We start from the raw sequence: 360 nt of genomic DNA, 5'->3' as shown, positions 1-360 counted from the left end.
ACAGAATATCTATATGTGTTTCATTGACTTTACAAAGGCTTTTGACTGGGTGGCTAACAACAAAGTGTGGTTGACTCTGAGAAGGATGGCAATCCCAGAACATTTGGTTGTGCTTATGAGAAACCTATACTTGAACCAAGAGGCAGTCATCAGAACAGACCAAGGAGACACTGCATGGTTCAAAACCGGGAAGGGTGTCTGCCGGCAATGCATTCTGTCTCCATACCTTTTCAATCTGTATGCAGAACAGATTATCCAGGACCCTGGACTACATGATGAGAAATGTGGCACTTGATTGAAAGAAGATTCATCAACAAACCTGCATTATGCAGAAGCCACACCCTTCTTGCTGAAACTTAG

Source organism: Elephantulus edwardii, unplaced genomic scaffold, assembly GCF_000299155.1.
Source record: "Elephantulus edwardii isolate Elephantulus edwardi_28Jun2011 unplaced genomic scaffold, EleEdw1.0 scaffold00187, whole genome shotgun sequence".
NCBI classification, from domain to species: domain Eukaryota; kingdom Metazoa; phylum Chordata; class Mammalia; order Macroscelidea; family Macroscelididae; genus Elephantulus; species Elephantulus edwardii.
The sequence above is the reverse complement of the archived record's forward strand: the minus strand, read 5'-3'. Positions refer to the sequence as shown.